At 41.8% G+C, this 19,767-nt stretch overlaps 1 protein-coding gene across 1 annotated transcript in view; it reads right to left on the minus strand.

Annotated features, from left to right (window-relative positions):
* Positions 1-19,767, minus strand: part of cntfr (ciliary neurotrophic factor receptor) — a 202,143-nt gene that overhangs the window by 122,494 nt on the left and 59,882 nt on the right. The window lies entirely within an intron of this gene.

Genomic DNA, 19,767 nt, shown 5'->3' on the forward strand with positions numbered 1-19,767 from the left:
GTGCCATCTTTCTATATTGTCTTGCTTTTTAAACATTCATTCCTCCTTCATCGGGTGGTGACTAACTTAGCACAACGACTGGAAACCAGGGGAAAAGGCTAGCCTGCCACTGTCTATAGCTAGCATAATACACCTATCAGCACCTCTAAAGCTCACTAAGTGACAAATTACTCTTGGGGGGCAGGGGATACATTTGGTTAGGACAGGGTTTAGTCTCCCAGTCAACCTCACGGTGACAACAGGCAGTTTTTGTCCACCACCAAATAGTACCCCCCGTGTTTAAACGTTTCTGTTCTTGTGCAGCTCAAAGACAAAAGCTATGTGTTTATTAGTCAGCCTTAGAAATGATCCCCATTGAGAAAGTGCCATTTTGCTTTCTCGCCTTCACTGACGGGGTGAAAGGTCAGAGGCCAGGGTCAGCTCCAACATAACTACGCCACTGGAGCTCGTAGGCATTCGCCGTCGCGTTCAAGGACGCTGGAGCGAGGGCGGATGCCTGCCAAGAAGGGGGCTTGAACCCGGATCCTGCCATTATAAATGCGACATCTCTCTCCGCACTGCCCACACCTCGTCTTCTCTCTCTGGGCTGTGCCTCCGCCTCCTCTCCTCTGTTCGGCGAGGAGAGGTAGTTGGCTCTATTACAGATGAAGGTTTTCTAAGGGTCTGCTTGCTGCTGAGACTTGCAGTGAGTAATGTGTGTGTGTGTGTCTGCGTGTGGTGAACACAGTGAGCACTCTAAATAGAGGCAAAGAAAGGAAAGTGAATTTCCTTGTTCTTTTGATGTAAGACTCCAGCTATCACAAACCACTGTCATCTCCCATTACCTTCTTGGTCTTGTTTAGCTTCAGCTATTTTTTTTTTTTCCCTCACTCCCTTCTGCTCTCTTTCACTTCTCTTCTGTCACCGTTGCATTCTTCCTCTTTAGTACATCCTGTATGGATCTCTCGATGTCCCTCCCACATTTTATATCCTTCTCTCCTTCTGTCTCTCTTTGTTAACATTGACCGTGAACACCACTACAGCATGTTTAAGCATCTCAGACAGAAATAAACACATCCGCGCGTATTGGGGAGCGACATTCAAGAACATGAAAAAGCTTTCACGGTCTGACGAAAATGTCAAAAGGCAATAAAACAGTCATAGACATTAAACATAGGAGGAAATGTTTCCACGGACGACCACACTAATGGTGTTTTAAAAAGAAATGACACTCAAATGGCGTAGTACACTGAAGGACAAAGAAAGTTTTTTTTTTTCTTTCAAGTCTATTTTTCATTCATTTAAGATTTTTTCACGTCAAAGCAACACAAAGTAATTAGGAGTAGGTTTACCCTCATTAGGAAACATTAATGTGGCACCGAACAAGTTTCTCCTTATGAAAAATCAAAAGAAATGCTGTTTAGAATAAATGTGTATAAATAAACAGGCAAACTGGGAAATGCACTTTCGTCTGGGAAACATCTGTCACCATGGATTCCTCGTCCAGCTGTTATGTCACTCTGTTCTGTTTCTCTGCAAAAGCACAGCATCCCGAAAACAATAAATGTAGATGAGTGTGCGTCTTTGAGGCATGCATGATCATAGGCTAATTGGTTTTCTAACCTAACTTTACAGCTTATTTTCCCATGTTTAGTGCACTTTTCTCATGTTATTCTTTCTTTGTATTTTGGTTGAACAGATCTGCGTGTTTATATCGGGAGCATCTGACCATCTTTTTTACAGCTGACATGAGATTTTCTTCCATGTGCAGTGACACAGGAGGGAAACCTAGCATGTGCAGCCATTTTGGCTTGGTGTTTCGATGCATGTTGCTCGGGCTAACCTCTGCCCTCTAAGTTCCACCTGTTGAATCCACTATTTATTTTGTCACAGCGCTGATTTGTGCCATATTACCTCAATAATGGCATTTCAAGAACTTTAGTATTTAACAAAAAAGTAGTGGCAATGTGGTCTGAAGACACATATTATTCACGTTCAACACACGGTTGCATGCAGACACACAAGCACACAAATTCAAGCAGATTCAGAAAACCGTGATAATTCCTGATCTCAGTTCCTGCGCCACTGCCTGAAAAAGAGTCTGTATTTGAGTTTTCAGTACATTAAAAGATGAGTCCCTGTGTGGGTGTACCTATGACTTCAAAAGACAGAAATAGTAACTGAAAGTTTGCATGCATGCATATGATTGAGAGACAGATTGTGTGTTTGAGTGTGTGTGCCTGTACGTCTATTTGTATTTGTGAGTGATTGGCAGCTCATATGTATTTCATCTGAGCAGATATTGAGGAGAGTGACAGGGGGTGAAATTAAAATTGCATCCCTTGTCAGAGCATCACAATCCCCATCTCTGCTCTTCAAGTGCTGGTTTGCCCATCAAAATCCAAATAAAGAGTGTGTGCGTGCGTGCCATTTGAGAATCTCTGGGTGCAAACGTGCCAGTGTGTACGGGTGCATGCTTGAAACTGTGGGGGTATTTAGCCCGTCTATCAGCAAACAATACAGTTTTGAAATCTGACAGCTTCAGATCGCTCACATAATGACAGCCCACGGGGTGGTTAGCGCTGCAATCACACAAACTCAATACAAACCCTCCTCCCTTTATCCATCCATTCATCCCTCCCCTGACCCTCCTATTTATTCTCTTCTTCTTCTTCTTCATCATCTCCTTCTTCTTCTTCCATATTTATTTATTCATTTCTTATTGGAGGGGAAAGGGCTGAATCGGCGTGATTCTTTTGGCTGCTTAATTAAAATATATAATTCATCACTGCGTCAAATGATTTTGCCTCTGCGTCTTTGTGGAGTCCGATTTGGGAACATTTGCATTTAAATTGGAAAGCCAGGAGGGAAATACACTAGGCGGGCCAGGGTGTGTATGTGTGTGAGTGAGTGAAGATAGAAGGCATCCTGCTCTGAAAGGAATGCACATACATACTCTCTTTCTTTCTTTCTTTCTTTGGTCTTTTGGGGGTTTTTTTCTTTCTTTTTTTTTTTCTTGCAGTGTGAAATGTCCAAAATCACACAGGAGCATTGGCCAAAAGGCACAAGAGAACAAACTCTAATCAAAGTTGTTCCCTTGAAATACCAACTTTGTGTCCACTAACAAACATATGTTCCATCAGTGAGTTTCAGCATCTTCTTCATGTGTATTAATTATAATCCACGCTTGGTAAAACCATCAAATAAATGACAGAAGTGCATAGGCGGAACAAGTACATACGCATGCACTTTTGCTCTCTCTTGTGTCTTTCTCGCACAAACAAAACGGCCAATTCTCCCTGCGAGCGAGCTGTCAGAAATAAAATAGTTCATTACAAATGTGTCTGTAGAGAAAATAAAGGGAAGCGTCCTCCTGCGTAGTAAATGAGTTCTCTGGTTTATAGCAAGAGAAGCGTTTACAGCCCTCAGGAACATCAACCACAGCCAGCAAATGGACAAGAGAAGCTAACTATAGATGAGATATTTATCAAGGGGGAAAAAAAAAGACACCAACTGTGAGAAAATGTTTCCAGCATAAAGTCGAAATGTACTTTATACATTAATTCTTTCAGGGTATTTACTGATTTAACATGCACGGATTGTGAAAGCAATTAAAATGTACAGTGTATGATGCTGGGACAGTGGTGCATTATCCTGCTGGGACATAACTGGAGGTCACCTGTTTAAAAGATGGCGAAACCAGTGTGTCTGGCACCATGGATCACGTTAAAGGTCTGTAAAATCACACCTTTCTTTGCCCGCTTGCTGTATATACTGGCTCACAGCAACACCGCTCACCATCTGGAGGAATGGGCTGTGCACATAAACAGGAAAGAGAGCCTCATATAGCAACCAGGGAGAGTACAAAACAGGCAGCCACACTTCTCCTGGAGCTAAAACATACAAGCTCCTAAAGGAGCCGTGCCTTTCAATCCAGGAGTTTTTTAAAAAAGATGCACAGAATCGTGATGAAGTTGGTGATGATGGAGAATTGCCGGAAAAGCTTGGGACAAGGAGAAAGGGTGAATAGCTTCAGATACTTTCAGGTAGCATATTCTAATTTCATCATCTTAAAAAGTAAAACTCTGAGGTAAGGCTTCCTATCCAGGGGTTACACCTGTACATCAAAAGGATCCTCATTGCAGAAATAAGACCCCTGTTCTGTGCACCACACAATGAACTCACTAACTGACTTACTTTTGGCAAGTGTGTCCTACCTTGGGGCAATGATACACAAGCAGTGTTTTTTTTTTCCCCCAAACTAAAGTAGACAAGCAATTTGTCAGCAGATTTTTTTTTCCACTTCACAGCAAGAACTCCACCAAATAGACACTTACTATCTAATGCTCCAAATTTTGATTCTTTTCGGTTTTGAGTATGACATGAAACAGTTCTATATACCTGCATAATGCCTAGAGAAATGAAGCGACAGCGGTAGAAGCAAAGCAAAAAAAAAGAAAAAAAAAACTTTTTGAATTTAATGAGGAATGCAAAGATTGCACTTCTGGCACACCAACATTGACAATATGAATGTCAAGTTCATCCAGAGGTTGGAAAAGTTATTAAGAACAAGAAAAATAGCAAAGAAATAGCAATAGTCTAAGTCTGGTATCGTCAAAGTCTGATATATCTAATAATTAAAAGGCAAATGCCACAAGTTTTACTCAGAAAAAGTCAAAAATTCTGAGCATTCTTTACTCCTTTAATGCTTGAGGACAGGATTTATATTTATCCATGCCTCAACAGTGACTGCCATCTAACTGACAGGTGTTTGTCCACAAAGGATTCAAGCATTAATTAGCTCATATGTTAATGAGTTTGCTGTGTCTGTGACCTCGCTGGTCACACACAAATCACAGAAAAAATGGCTTTATAGCACCTCATCCATCAATAACTGTCCCGCCGATGATCCTCTGAGACCAAACACACACATTTACACGCATATTGTACACAAACACATAATCACACATAACTGTTGCCACTGTAACCTTTAATGTCATGCTCTCTATCCAATAATACAACTTCCTCACTCCCATAATGCCTTGCTATGCTTGGCAACACTAATTCTCTCATCAATCATGCAGTATTGCTGCAGATTACCCATGCTGTGGCTCGGGGTGAGGATGGGGGACGGTGTGGGGCGGGAGTCCAGCCTGATAAGTGTGTCTGCTGGCATTTTGGGTAACAACACACACACATGCACGCACACACTTACGCACACACTGATGTGCACAGTTGGCATTTGGCGCGGATTGTTGATAGCCGGACGGCTGTGACCTTTTTCACAGTCGTTCTGGCTATAATTGCTCGCTAAAGACGGCGTCAATTGTGAAACAAGAGGTAGCAGGGGTCGCGCCCACAAACACACATGCGCACCCACGCAAACACACACTCTAGTGCGTGTGCATGTGGATGACGGCACTTGGCTCTGAGTGATAAATTCACCCATTGATCACATGTGACTGCTCTCAGCTGGCTGAGATTTAGAGGACCTGAACACGTCAGCTACTATGTATCATGTATCCCACAGCAGTGCTGCTGCTGCGGCGCTGCTTTCTAACCTGTGTTAGTTTTGCACAAGTGGTGAGGACTGCACACCGTATAGGCTGTGCTGTGAGCTCATCCTGGGTGGATTCTGTCTCTAGTGATCTATGGGTAGTATTTATACTGAGATGAATTAGTTTTATAATATATACATAATATTATTAAACACTGGGTCATTAACTTGGCTCTATTCTGAAGCTGTATGTGAATAAACAGTCTAAACTCAAGCTGAAACCTGATATATCATTCATGCTTATGGTAATGGATCTCTGATGTGCATGTATCTGTGCTTATTGTGTTTTTTCTTTTTTCTTTTCTTTTTTTTTTTTACATTTGAGTATGATTGTGTGTGTGAGAGTGTTTTTGTCTCCACCCAGCCATCTGGACCTCCTTGTATGTGTAGAGGCAGATTTAGGTGGTTAGAAAGCTCTGGAAAAACACAGTGTTACCTCCAGCCCTCTCACCTCTGAACTCTATAAGTGTATCAAAGCTAAGAAAACAGAGCACTTTGTGTGTCTATGCGAGTGTGTGCGTGTGTGTGTGTGTGTGTGTGTGTGCGTGTGTGTGTGCATGTGTGTGTGTGTGTGTGTGTGTGTGTGTGTGTGTGTGTGATTGAGCATGTGTGTGTCAGCATTCTTATGGCCTATAAGGCTTTGAACGATGGGTGTAGACTCCCCTTTGTGAACGGGGGAGCCTCCAGGAGCTGCGCAGCGTACGTGTGTATGAGTGTGATGTACGGGCTGTGATGTTCTGAGCAGAGGTGTTTTTACAGGGAGTTAATCAGAACCAGAGCTGAGGCCTTGCCCATGGTGGATGAAACACACACACACACACACACACACACACACACACACACACACACACACACACTCACACACAAAGTCACTGCCCTACCGTTCACTTAACTAACCTGCAGTTAACAGCAATAATTCCTCTGTGATTGTATATATTGGTAAGCACAAAGTAAAATTTTTAAAGTATATTTTGCTACCAGACGTTGTTGCCACCTATTATGTGCAGTATAATCTGAAATGGAATAACAAGTATAAATGTGATCATTTCCCCATCACCAATTCATCTCTTGATTATTAATCCATTAATCCATCTTCCTAAAACAGTTTCAAAATTGCTTGCCTTGTCTGGCCAATGGTAGAAAAACCCACTGAAACATTAACTAACTTCCCAGTGAAGTAAAACAGATTAAAGTTCCACATTCAAGACGATGAGAGCAGTGAATATTTGGCATTTTCAATTAAATAAATGGCTAGCAATTAATCACCTATCAAAATTGGTTGGTCAATTTTCTGTTGATCGATTCATCTGCTGTAACTTAGAAAACGACACGTTACACTACTTGCTAATTGTTCAGCCTGATGACTCAAATGACATCACGTGAGTCAATTCGACACGGCTCTGTCTGCAGGAGTACTCCTCAGGACTTGTACACAGACTTTGATGTGTAAAATTGGGGGAGATCCTCTTTCTGTGGATGTTATGGGTGCCTGGCTGACAAGTTACACAGCATCTCATGGAATAAAGATCATAAAATAAATGTCCATACTATAAAGACCAATTACTGTGTTATGTAACTAATTCACTGTCAGAAGAAAGCTACAGTGCGTCTCCATTATTTCCGTTTCCACCCAAGGGTGAAATGATCTGTGGCAAGTGAATCACAACTCATTCACCAAAGCAGAATCACATTTTATCTCAGTGGTGCAATGCTGATATTTAACACTGACAAAAACTTCAGAGAGAAGCTGAATGAAGAGCTCTGCACCAACTAAGGTCAAGCACTCCTTAAGGCCAGTGTGATGACAGGTTTTTGTCTTCCAAATCCAGTTATATTGGGAATAATTGCCCGTTCCTCTGACCAGTAGGCAGGGCAGCCTCCTTTATAACATGACTTAAAATGCTGAGGCGTGTCTTCCTTCGATAATGGAAAGAAAGTAACGTGAAGCATCCACCAGGTTCCACAGGGTCCAGCACGTTCCTGGCTTTCGCTTCAGCAGATTCAAGCCTTAGTCTGGGAAAATCTTTTTGCCTTATTGTATTGCAAAAGGTGTATTGATGGTTGGAAGCAGGTTTGTAAGAGTCCAAATAGAGTGGTTCACACTGAGATACATATCATTATTACTACCCATTTGTCCCAAGGGTTTTTTTTTTTTTTTCAGCGACAGAGATATTTTGAAATGCTATACTTTTTCAGATCTTTTGTAAAGACATCACCAGTAGAAGAGGTTCTCAAACCACAAACCACAAAAACATAACCTAACTTTGACAACACAAAAGGGGACCTCAGTGTCTCCTTATTTGAGCCCTTATGAAACCACTTAACCACAGAAAGATAACGAAATCTTGATAACAAATAAGGGGATTTGAATGTCCGAGGCCCTCACATGCCTTCTAACAGATGTAGTTTTCAAGATTCAAACATGAAAAAAGACGGTATTAGTATTCAATCTACTCTGCCTGGCACTCAAAAGACTTTCCAATTTTACATGCAAGGATGGTAATGGCTGATCCAGGACATCCTCGAAACTTAAGAGACTATCCCACTGTTTGTCTCTAATATATTTGCACAGCAGCCTCCTTTTTCAAAATAGAATATATGCGTTTGCTTTTCTTACCCCAACCGAGAGGCTACTGACCTCTCAGACATAAGCTGCAACTGTGATCAAGGCCTTAAGTCGATGAGAAAGTGTGAGTGACAGACAGAGAGAGAGAGGAAGACCGAGGAGGAAGAAGGCTAAAGCAGAGGGACAGAAGGGACAGATGGAAAGTGAAAAATAGAAAAGAAAGATAGAGCAAAGGATGCATGAAGAGCAAGAAACTAAGAAAGATGGACTGCCTTATTGCAGCGATGTGTATGTGTCTGCATGTGTGTGTGTGTGAGACAGAGATTGTGTGTGTGTGTGTTTGTGTGTGAATGCAAGCCTGAGAGTTTCCCTGCATGTGTTGGAAACTAAAAACAGAATGTTTACTCAACCTGTTTGCCAAACCTCTTTAGTAAATATAGAGGATACAGTAGCAACATAGACCGTGCATACACACACTCAAACACACACATAAACACAATCATGCACACATACACTACACAAATACTACGTGTTCGACTGTCCACTGGTTCTGACCACAGGAGGCTATTTGCAGAGTTGATTTTCTATGGCCTTCATGTAGGTCGGTCCATTAGTTGGGTGGCCTTTCACACACATGGAGACATAAATTGTACACACACACACAACATATACGACCCAGCCAGACGCAGACAAGAACACACATACATGCACACTGAGGCAAACACAATATAGATTGTGGATTTGATGCACACAAATCCTTGAACACATTAATGCATTATGCACTGTTTATGCACAAACACACATGCACGCATCCACATACTTAAGGTACACACACAGCCCACGTGCACTGTAAGCTGGGTGGCCTCAGAACCTCAGAAACCAGATAAACACACTAACTATATAAGAGCATTCACTAAAATACAGTTAAGTGTCTGTTGCTTCTTTCCGAGCAAATACATGTCTGAAATAGTCGTGTGTGTGCGTATGTGTGTGTGTATGTGTTCAAGGACATTTGCATCCTTGCCCCAGTAGCTTAATACAAAAGTACCTAAGAAAGTGACAGTAATAAATATTATGCTTGTTTATATTGTGCAATTCTTATCTTTCATGCCTTCTATTAAGTAAATAAATAAATAAATGAGAGTATTCTATAAATAAATTCATTATACATTGAAATATAATTTGATTTGCCTCTTTGCCGGGCGGTCAGCAGGCTAGAGAGAACTCGATTTACTCTTGGGTTATTTTAGCGTATAATGATAGATGTAATCTGGAACATTAACTCATAAGCATTCAGACATAGGGTGAAAAATAAGAATCCTAATAAAACACAAAAGTACAAAACACCAATTTTGCTGTATCAATCCAGTGTGTGTCTTTATAAATGTACAAAGACTATTATTTCCTGTTATTCAAATCCAAGTCCCATTATTTGCGTAAATGATATATTATGGGGGATAATTATGTATGATATCTCAAAGTGTCTTGTTGAAGGATATGGTGAACATCCAGCCTGACAAATGAGGAAGTGAAAGAAAAATGATGCCATATTATTAGAGGCGTAATCTAGCTATAGATTTGCACCCCAGAGTGCACTGCATGCACGTAAAAACCTGTTGAGCACTCAGGACATCATCTTACATCACACTGGTGTGCTTAGTCCCAGGAAGAGTCATCCACTGCTGAACAGCACTATTCTGGAGGACCACACTTACTCATCACTGACTTAACACTGATGTCATTATCTAAACTCATCCTGTGCCTATTCGTGTGTGTGTGTGTGTGTGTGTGTGTGTGTGTGTGTGTGTCACAGAGCGCAAGAGAGTCATTCATTATATCAGTCAAGTCTCTCAGTTCACCTCAAGCCCTATAGGCGCACATTCTGTCTGCCGTTCGCTAAGGTTCTGTCTCTCCTGGCGACGCTATAATTCAGCATTTTAACTGGAGCTGTCTGCCTCTTTCTCCCCAGATGCGTGTCTCTCATCCCACCTTTCTCTTTCCACCTGCTGCCTATCTGTCATCCTCTCCACCTTCACTCTGCCCTTCTCTATTCACCTTTCTCTCTCCTGTCATTCTTTCTTTCTGCTCCGGTCCTTCTTTTCCCTCTCTACCTCTCTTTATATATCCTTTCTTTTCTTCCCTCTCTCTCTCTCTTTCTCGTGCCCTCCGGTAAACGCTGATGACAGCATTTCCTATTTTCACAGAGCAGAGAGCCCCTGAACTTCCCGCAGGAATTGCTATGATGATGATACACCAGTGAGTAAGCAGGGACGGTGACAACCTCTGAATGTAAATCTGTTTCGGTGTATGATGTATAATAGTTCTTTTGTCTTCATATAAACTGGCTTAGTATATTATGGCTGTCATTGAGCCAAAAATCAAAAGTAGGTATTTGGTCATGAGCCCCATAAAGAAATTGATTATTTAGATTTTTTTTTAAAGAAAGCAACAAACATAGAAAAAGGAGCTTTTGTAAATGGGAATTTGACAATTCAAGATGTGGGAGGAAAACACAAATGACTAACATCTCCCCCTCCCACGGCAAACTGCTTCTAAGATGCCCTTGAGCAAGGCATCGAACCTCCATCTGCTCCAGCGGAGCAACAGAAAGCCATAGCTGTATTCATGAGGCAGTTCCTTGTTGTTAACATTCAGAGCAGCGTGGATGTGGACCAAAGCATCGCTGAAAGAAACATACAGCCTCCGTCAGCATCACCTGAATAAATAAAGGTTACCTCTTTTATTTTTCAAATTTCCCTCAGCCTGAGGTGGTTTCTGAGTAATCATCTTGAATTCTAATTATATTGTTGAAATTGGCTCTACCCACACAACACAGAAAGTAACACATTCATTTATTTATCGTGAGCGCTAAAAGTGGCTGTGTAATTTTGAATAAGTGGCTATTTTCATTACTCATGCAAAGAGAGGAGATGAGAAGGCAATGAAAAGCCAGTTATGGAAACAAAAACAGGGCAGCGGTGTGAATCTGAAAAGGTAAAGAAAACCATCTTACATCATTACCCTGAGGAACAGAAGAGACTGAAGCTGCACGTATGTGTGTGTATCAGCGCGTACATGAGCATGTGTGCTGTCCTAAGTAAACTCTTGACTCATCAAGGTCTTGACAGAAGTATTAGCATCCTCTTCCGATTGTACCCTCCCACACACACACACACACACACACACACACACACTCCTAGCACTCTGCTCCTACCCTTTCATTGTTCATTAGTGATGCAATCTGTTATAAAGGTTTGGCGAAGCATCAGCGCTGCTTTGCCCCTACGCGCGCACCTTGCATCCACTCCGGCTGCATCTAAAGGACCTGCTGTGGGGAAATATCGAATCAACACTGTTTCGAAGGTGGCGGTCACGCTCGTCAGAGGGAAATAATGTCAGAACTTAACAGCAGGAGGAGAGGAGAAAGAGAAAACAAAAAAGGTAGCACCATTAAAGAAAAATGAAGACAGAGATGAAGTTGGACAAAAAGAAGATGAGGGGGGAAAAAAGACATGATGAGGAGCGAGGAGGGTATGAAGAATTGTTAAGACAACAGGAGCAAGCGGAGTAGGAGGGAGAAGAACTGAGTCACCGAATGAAAGAAAAACAGCACGATAGAAAGTAAAGTGAAAGGAGAACGACATGAAAAATCCCATCTCCTCACTCCAGACTCCACACATGCCGCTGCGAGCGCACACACACACACAGTGGACAAAGCATATTCACAGGCGCTGCTGCACGCACAACTACACATGGATGGCCAAACACACGCACAAATACACACAGATGGATGGCTCTGTGCAGTTTATGTAACTGTGTTTGTCTACCGATTATCATGAACTCATTTAAGACTCTTACGCAACAGCACTTAGATATTCAACATTCAAAATCATTTTTCTCACACGGGATTTGGGAACTCTGGTCTCCCGCGTTGCTCAGCCAAATATCTAACCACCCAAGCTGAAGGAAGTCTCCAAACTACGCTGACTGAAAGAATAAACTTATAAAGTGAAAGAATGGATTCCACTTAAACCCTGAACAGTGATCATGGCAGTGGTATTTTATCTTTTCAGAGCAGGAGTTTTAACATCTGTGGGTGGGTATTATTCGCATGAACATGTCAAAACAAGAAATGAAAAAAAATATATTGTTGGCATCCTGGGGGTTTCTTCTTTTCTTTTCTTTTTTTTTTTTTGGTCATTTTTCATTTCAAAACAACAACTAACAAGTGTCACCCACCAGTGGGAAACATTTAATGACTCTGGAACCGAGCCAACGTGATGATATAAATTGTTGACTCGAAGAAAAGCATGGGTGTAACGCAGGACAGCGACACATACTCAAACTTGATGCCCCCTTCCCATGCAAGTCAGGTTTACAACCAAGTATGACTTGTTCTTTTTGCTCATAAGAAACAGGACAATCCACCAGCTGGTTTCATGTGTAAAAATGGAGCTCCAGCATTCCTCTTTGGACTGATAAGTTTGTATCAGCTATCTATAGATTGCCCTTTTCATTAAATCTCCCAGCTGGTGTCTGCACACAGTTAGCTTCAAGTATGGCTTCAACTGTGATTATTTTCCTCTCCTAGAAATATTCCATTTGGTGCAATTTTTCTTGTAAATGATGGCAAACAACTTCCACTGACTGGAAAATTACCCATGCTTGATGATCCGTCACAGTAAACAATACAAATGTTGGTCCTCGTCTCATTCCTTAGTTTCACACGATTCCCTTATGACGGGGTCGAGTGATTTTTCCGTTTGTGTGCATATTCAGAGGCATCTCATTGGTCCACAAGCCGGAGGGCGTGCATGTTAAGAGTTATTTAATGTTGAGAAGTTTTTCACTTGAATATGAAATCCTTGAGCACCATGATTTCATTCCACTCTCCTTCCTGTCAGTTAGCTTAAACTTATACATTTTAAGCCCACAGACTCACTCACTCAATCGAATGCATGGGCCGAGTCAAGACGTTGACACTCCACATGGCACCTGTACTGTGGTTAACAACCCATTCAACTCAGTAAACCACACACGACAACAAACCTGCAAACTGCATTTTAAAAATGCCATGAAACAAACACAAAGAGGATTCCACTTCATGACAGATGAGTTACAAGGAAATTCTTTGGGAGGAAAGGAAACTTAAAAGAGATGAATAACGAGCCAACAAAAGTAATCTTGCCGTGTTGTTATCCAGCAAAATGGGATGACAAACGTTCACTGGTGTACGGCAAAGTGGCGGTAATGGTTTTTATGGTTTGGAGGTGGCTCAGAAAGAGGTGATGCAGAGATGGATGTTAATCAAATGCTTTCTAGCTCTCATGCAAGTACATTGAAACGAGTGGAGGCATATGCACAGCGATTTGGAGCACCATTTTAGATTCTATTTTGCAGCCGTGTGAGATGACTGACAATCGCTGTCAGATTCCACGCCATTACTTGCGTGCGCACACACACACACACACACACACACACACGGATTGCTAAAGTCTACAGCCTGTGGAGTGCAGCCAATGTGAGGTGGGCGAGTGTGGGAGGAGGTATATGAACATACGAACACATGCATTTGGGGAATGGAGGGGTTACGCAAGGACAAATTTGAAGCATCTGTCTCTTGCCGGCATAGAAATGTGCACAGACACGCACGTCGAGCAGATTAAAGTAAAGGCGATTCCACCTGTTTGCTGTTGTCTCGCTTTATTTGCCATTTGAGAGAAGCAGCAAGGAGAATATTGGAAATCAGAAGAGAGGAGAGAACGTTTTCTGTGGTAAATGTCCCTCGACTCGTCTTTAAGGTGATTATTCTAAAGGGTCAAAGGATTGCTGTAGGAGCACTTTGCTATTTTGGAGGATGCTTGCATTGTTTGTGATCTCCAATAAGGCTTGCAGCTTAATCTGCTGCTGCATTTATTGTAAGCTGCAGATGGATACAACTGTCAGCTTAATGTCTGAAATGTAGAAAGGGGGAGAGGAGAGGAGAGGAGAGGAAAGGAGAGGAGAGGAGAGGAGAGGAGAGGAGATAGGAGAGGAGATAGCAGAGGCAGTTGACCGCCAGATCAATGTCAATGTAAGAAACATTCAAACGGAGGAGGCTGTTTTTAAACTCAAAACACTGATCATTCACATGCCAAGTACCATACACACACACGCACACACACACGCAACCATTTAGCCAGAATCCAAAATGCTCCTACCACCCGACAACACAGGTTTCATTTTTGCAGCACAGACACCTTCACTGGGATTCAGCTCTCCATTTCTACCTTGTTTCTGACACCTTCCCTTGCACCTCCCCGTCTCTCTATCTGTCTATCCATCTGCCTTTCTTCGTGCGACCGTCTGTATCTGTTGTCTGTCTGTGTTTTGCTGCCTCTGCAGTGGAGAACCTTTGGTTGCACAAGGTATGAAATGAGGCCTTATTGATCCGTCTGCCTGTGTGGACGTGTGTTTGTGCATGTGTGTGCGTGTGTGAGAGGGAGAGTTGCTCCATGTCATCTTCAGGTAGGTCGGTTTTTCATCTTATTACGGGTGCATGTGCAGCGTGCACACGGACCCAGAATGAGTAAGATAATGACATCATTACTAACTCAGAGGCCCCACACACATCATTCTCCAGCAGTGTCATAGCTCATATTTATTCCCTTTTATTTACCTTTGTGCTGTTACAGAATGCATTTAAATGTTACTGTTGCCACATTTATCAAGAGTCCGGAGGCAGCATTTTTTTGTTGTCATACCTATGTGGTTCTGTTGTTTAATCCTAATTATTTCTAAATTGGAAAATAATTCACTCAATCTCATTAAAACGAATTAACATAATGGCACTGCCTTAGAAATGTGATGTAAGGCAAAGCAGATAAAGACAAATGCTACTGTGAGAACTAGAATCAAAGAGGCAGTTCAGAGGGAATTTCTCCGACTTATCTCTCTTAATTCCATAATACTGAAGACAGTTTACCACACATTTTACTATGTAGCAGCCAAAGAACTGCAGTGTCTACTGTGTCCGCCCCCAAACAAACGGCTAAAACGTGGCAATAAATTCTGAATGAAGTAAATATTAGCCACCTTCCCGAACAGCTGTGCTCAGTTTAATCACTCACATTGTTTGTTCGTGCCAAATCATTATCGTAGCAACTTCTGCATTCCTGTCCTATCTGTCTGCTCATCTGTTCAGTGCATAACCCTGCCACCTCTCCGTGAACTACTTCAAAAACTCTCTGACTCTGCCTGTAAAGTATGTCTGCGCTTGGGTTCCAGCTCTTGTTCCTGCCATTACTGAACTGTGACAAAATCCCTGTACAGTCTGCCGGCCTGAACGTCACAATTTTATTTCCATATACAGCCGCAGTAACACCCATCCGCCTGAGAGGCATTATTAAACCTTCAGCTTTCATTTTCTGTGAAGGAAAAGGAGGATCAGTTGCAGTAGAACGTCGGGAAACAACCTGGTAGATTTGGAAATAAATATAACTTAATACTAACTTCACGTGAATGTTCTTACAATTTCATTGCACAGTTCGATGCACTATTATTCTTCCTGGAAAGCTCTGTGAGCAGTTCTTGCTGCCATCTTGCTCCTCTGAGTCATAACATCCAGCTCCTTTCTGCCTCTCTTTTAATCTTATTCCTACACTTGTTTGCACGTACTTTGCTATCAGACCTTCTCATTTGATTTTCTTCTCCCTAATTTGCTTGTTTTAACCATCTTTAATGGCGACCTGGTCATGTTTTTCTAACTATTTTGCCTTTTCCCTCTGCCATCCTTTTCCTAGCCTCATTTTTTTTTTTTTTTAAATTCCATCATTCCCTTGCTTGATCCATGCAGGCTCCACCAGCTCTCTCACCCTATTTACCCCTTATCCTTCACTTCCTCTACTTTCTCCACCTCTCCCTTCATTTTTCCTTTTACTCTTCAGCACCCTCCCTCCATCATCTTCACCACCTCTCCCTTGCTTTTATATCCCTTCTCCATCATTCCCCTCTTTCTTCATCCCTCCTCCCTTCCTTTGTAAGATAATACATTTGCAGCCTGAGTGATCTATTGATTCCCTGAACCCCAGCGCCCCACAGAAAGGTAATTTTTTAAGGAGGAAAGAAGATTAGACAGAAACGCAGCACATTTCAAGGTGAAAGGGGCTCTCCCCACTTTACTCATTGATGGAAACATCTCAGTTTTTAAAGACGGTGACGTGCGATGGGCAAAGGTGCAGAGTGCTTCTTGCACCTCCTCTGCCATCCTATCTTCTCTTTCTACACCTTGTGTGTGTTCCTTTCTGTCTTTCCACAGTAGCTGTGAAGGGTTGCAAAGGCAAGCAAAATGGCAGGAGGATGAAATTGTTTAAAAAAAAAAAAGAAAGCCTTTTCAGATTCGTACACGCTGAATTTGCCATTATCTCAGTGCTTCTGTGCATGCATGAAAAGGTACTGACAAAGCCACGATCTGTACAGACCTTAGCAATGTCAAGCAACATGTACAGGGTATTGTTTTGATACTTGATTAATGTTCCTGATGTGTCCTTTAGTGTAGTGTAGTACATACATATGTAGTGACTGGGCTCCTTTTCTCCAGCTTCAGACAGCTTCTCAGGGTGTCCCATTTCACATATCTCCATCCTGTCTTATGATTGTACTTGGATTTGAACTATTTTGTGTGAAACTGAACTGACAGGATTACAACTTAATCCCTGTTTTGACACTAAATATTCATTTTGTTGCAAAGGTGAAGACCACAGACTTGGTTGGTTCATCACGGTCACATTCTATATTTGTCACACACAGCTTTACTACGACATAGCTGCTGCTGAATTCCCTGAAGGGAATTCAGTTTTGCTCTGTTTTCAGCCACCAGAAGGTCACAGGGGAGCACTCTGGCAGCTGTTCACTTGACAGCTACCACTGCACTTTTACTGAAGGACAGATTTACATTAAGGATCTTATGATGACTAGCACGCCATTTGAGGAAAAAAACTTCGTGTGAGCAGCAGCGCCAGCAGCAGTTTTCACTTGAAGTTGCTGCCATCATTCCCATTTCTGATTTGACCTTATGATGGCTGGATTTGTCCTCTGATCTGCGGATGGCGAGCATCAGTTTGTGTCCTCTCTGTCCTGAGAAGTCTGTCTAAATCTCAGCCAGTGGGCTGGCTATAAATGGTTTGCTTTAAAGGGGATGTCCCAAAGGGACAAAGAATGCATCCAGTGGAAACAAGTGGCTCAGTGACCGGAGACTAATGCAGGCTATCATCAATGATAATTTGCCATCATGTTGCTTTTATGTAATGGCTCAGATGGATGATGGGGCATTATTCTGCCCCATCAACCAGGGACTAATTTTATTTATTTATTTCCTATGAACGAATCCAGTGTTAGACCTCTGTTCAGTGAACTTATTCATTATGTGAAAAAATAATTGTAATGTGGCTGATGCGCACTCACTTCATTCACCTGGTTAAATAAGTCAATAAGGGTGATGTCGTCTGCTTATATCTCAAATAAGTCAACCTAATGCGATTAGATAATTTGTTTTAATATTGCATGATCATTTCTAAAATGATGGAATGAATCTCTCTACGCAACAGTGACTTTACTGTCTGACATTATTAGTAGTGTTTTCTTTTGAATTGAAAATTGCCCACATTTTCCAAGCTTAGAGCACAGTTTTAAGTCGAGCCACAGTTTTGCTGGTACTCAGCAATACATTTCTGAGCATAGCAACACTGTGGCAAGGTCACACAAAGAGATTCAAGTACAAAACTCATTCATTATGTAAGGAAAGCCACTGGAGGTTGGCGTTTCTAAACTCTACGCCGCTGCTTCAAGATTTCCAAAAGTCTTGCTGAAAGTCGGAGGATGAGATGTTCCTCCACATCAAAGAGCTTGATGAAAAAGAGGTCTGACTACGCAAGATTAGCTTTGTGCAAATGAGGGGAGCAAAAAGTAAAGATTGGAAACTTTGTTGCGGCTCCACGATTAGGCTACAAGCAAATGTAAAACATGCACCACCTGGTGCGGCTGCAGTCTAGGTCTGAATGAGATTGGATTGTGTCTGGATCCATAGTGTCCTAGAAAACCATTTATGGACTTAACTCTTTATGGGACGGGATACAGAAGAGGGACATGACCAACAACAAAAACAGCGGCAGTAAACACAGCGAAAAATGGTGCTTCATCCTTTTAGGTCGAGAGGACTGTTTGTAGGGCAGCTGCTTCTTTTTTGAGAGAGGAATGAAGGAGGAATGTGAAAAGGGGGTGATAGAGAAAGAGAGGACATCAGTGGAGATGGAAAGGATGAAAGAAAGGAGAAAATCATTTTAAAAAGTAGAGTTTAAAGGTGTAGCAAAATCAATGAAAAGAGAGGAGATAAAAAAAGAAGTTGGAAGAGAGAAAGAGAGATGGAGATGGAGGATAATTTAGCATTCGTATCAAAAGAGCTAATACCAATGAATACCAATGCCTTCCCTCATCCCCTCCACTTTTTCTCTCTCTTTCTCTCTGCCTCCTTTCACCTCTCTCTTGGGGAGGGGGATAAGTCTTTATCAAAATAAATGGGTCTTTGTGAAAATACTGCACTTATCTGTAATCGCAAGCAATCAAAGAAACTCTGATGTTTTCTGTCAAGGGCCCGATAGCAACCGTCTTGGCTGACTGTCTCTTGGCTCTCTCGCAGCTGAAGTAAACTCTTATTATCTCTAGTTTTCTCTGTTTTTCCAGTTTCACTTTTCTGTTTTGTTGACCTTGTTCGACTCTCCTCACACCCCTTCATTATATCTTATTTGGAATATCATTAACAAAGGACATGTCACATTCTCTGGCTCTGTATCTCGGTTACCCCTTGTTCATTGCCACTGAGTTTCCTTCCAACTCTTTTCACAATCTCTCTCACTGCATCGCCCCCACCGCTCCAAAACAACCTCTCTGTGATGGATATAACTGCTTAGCTGCTCCATAAAGGTGGCATAATGGATGCCATAGCTCACTGATATTGTTGCTACACGTCACTTCAACCATGTGTTTAAATCTACCAGGTGAATGGAGCCATTTTAGCGTGGATGTGTGTACTTATGTGGAAAGAAAAGCATCGTGCAGGAAACATTTTATACCCAAGAAAATGAGAAAATATAGGCATGAGATTTATATGTGTTCGCTAGAATGGGGAGAGAAAATAAAACAGTTGGTTTGGTATAATTACAGAAGAACATTATTTCTTAATATCCCTGATGGTGTGCAGCCATACGGATTGCTGTGGATTTATGTTATACACATTTTTAGATGATTTCTGCTTCCACTCCAAGACAATGGAGGCATTAAAATCACTTGTGTTTATCCAGAAATAATGGGGTTATTTTGGATAAGGCAGACAACACTTGAGGATACTGAGGCAAAAACCAAAATGCGACTAGACTAGAATATAAAAGATAAAGATAGAAATACACTAAGCGAGCAGACAGGTAGACTGATAGACTGCAGAAGGAACAGATGCAAAAGCATGAAAGACAGACAAGAGAAAAGAGATGAAGTGAGAAATACAGACAGTAGGACGGTAGTAGAGAAAGTTGACAAACAGCAGAGAGAAAAAGCATAAAAGCACATATAGAAAAAAACGACTAAGTCAAAACCTGGCAATATGGCTGATGGTGGAGAGTATATATTTAGCAGATGG

The sequence above is a fragment of the Chaetodon auriga genome, chromosome 19, assembly GCF_051107435.1.
Source record: "Chaetodon auriga isolate fChaAug3 chromosome 19, fChaAug3.hap1, whole genome shotgun sequence".
Lineage (NCBI taxonomy): Eukaryota > Metazoa > Chordata > Actinopteri > Chaetodontiformes > Chaetodontidae > Chaetodon > Chaetodon auriga.